Below are 1,956 nucleotides of genomic sequence, written 5' to 3'. Positions count from 1 at the left end.
TTGCTGCTGAAAAGCACCTTCACAACATAACACTACCACCACCATGCTTCATCAAAGGTAATTATTAACCAGATACTGAGCAGTGCTTGCTGTTTTCTACCTAAATTGTTCAGGTTTTGACCTATTAAACTGAGGAATCTTCTCCTTATATTTTCAGAGTCCTTCAAGTTCAATTTGGAAAACTCTCAGTGGGCTGTCATACCTTTTGCTCAGATTAGCTTCCATGTATTTGCTCTACCATAAAGGCCTGATTGATTGAAAGGCTGTAAAGATGGTAATTAGTCCAATTTGCAGGTGCTCTCATTTCTGCAGGGGATGGAGTGACTATTGGGTTCTTGGGCACCTCCCCGACCAAGACCCTTCTTGTTTGGTTACTCAGTTTGGCTGACTGGCCAATTCTACAGAGAATCTTGATGGATCCAAAGTTCTTTAATTTCACAGTTATAGGCCACTGTGAACCTGAGAACACTCTATGGCTTGCAGGAGTTTTCTCACAGAAGACTGTATAGATCTTCCTGGACTGTCATGGCTTGGCTTTCATCTGTAAATGAGCAATAAAGTGTGCAAAAAATGTGTCTGAATACTTTTTAAAACTATGTATATTGTTCCTTCTATTGATATAGAAAGCCAGAAACAAGCAATAAACAGACTTTAGTATTTGAGCACAGCTATTTATATAGACAGTGCAGGAAAGAGTAAAAAGGGAGGTGGATCAGAGAGTTAAAGAACAAGCAAAGGAGGGGAGGTTTGAGCGACTCAGACTGAAGCTGAAGTAAGAAAGAGAAACAAAAATAGCAGTTCTGACCAATGTGTTTAGTCAGTATATCTTTTAAAATAGACCAACTGGAGTTTTACACCAGCAGAGTAACTGGCAAATAAGCATAAGGTAGAGTAACTGGGATTATCTAAAGGAAATTCACACATCTGGAGAAAGCGCTGTCTCCAGAGTCAGAAGACATGAGTGACATCACTTTCATCTCTAACATCTCTGACCTGGAGACAGTTACATTCACCAGATGGAGACAAACACAACTGCATGTGAATAATAATGTTGCTTTGTAGCCAATAAATTCACACTTAAAGATGCAGAATACGACATTTAGAACTACTGGATGTTGCACTGGAACACCAGCATGTTAGACGAAAAAAACAAGTACATCAGCCACACCTTCCTTCTCCATTCAGGTTTCATTTAAAGCCAGAAGAATTGGGCACATTAGAGCAAACAGAATATAATCCAGCAGCCCCCACGAGCATTGCAAAATACAGTAAATGGCTCTAACCATTTGTTGTCAACTTGAGTAACATTATTCTCACTTCACCGTTCACTCTAAAGATAGTCTTAGAATCTTAGATAAAACAGTGAGGATTCATTCCAAATTCTTTGTGAACAATGTGCAGGTTGGATCTGCAACTATAATAAACACTCATTTGAGGTTATTTCTGCCAAAGAACATGCTGTCCGTTGTTAGGACCCTACCACTACAAGGCCATTCCAGTGCAATAACATCATGTAGCACTGTTCAGCATATCGTAGCACTCTACTCTTTATAGCTTTTCAAGTGCATAATGTTCTCTCTATGTTCATGTTCTGTTATTGTTCATGCTGCACCTCCACACCTTGGACTCTTGTAAATTCTTGTAAATAACTACACTTCAATGGTTCTTATTTAAACTTAAGTTAATTCTTCACTGCACAATATCTTTTGCTTCTGCTTTGCACTACTACTATTTTTATTTTTAGTACTTTTATTTTTTAGCTATTTTTATACTTTTATCTTGCACATTGTTCCTCACTGTGTATATTTATTGTTGCACCAACCCATCAAAACAAATTCCTCATATTGTGCAAACTATGCCTGGCAATAAATCTGTTTCTGATTGTGATTGTGATTCTTTAAGTACAATTCAACACACTGTGTGCACATGTGAAAGGTGCACATAGTCTTTATTATT

The sequence above is a fragment of the Stegastes partitus genome, unplaced genomic scaffold, assembly GCF_000690725.1.
Source record: "Stegastes partitus isolate 25-593 unplaced genomic scaffold, Stegastes_partitus-1.0.2 Scaffold519, whole genome shotgun sequence".
Classification (NCBI taxonomy): domain Eukaryota; kingdom Metazoa; phylum Chordata; class Actinopteri; family Pomacentridae; genus Stegastes; species Stegastes partitus.
This window is presented reverse-complemented; position numbering follows the sequence as displayed.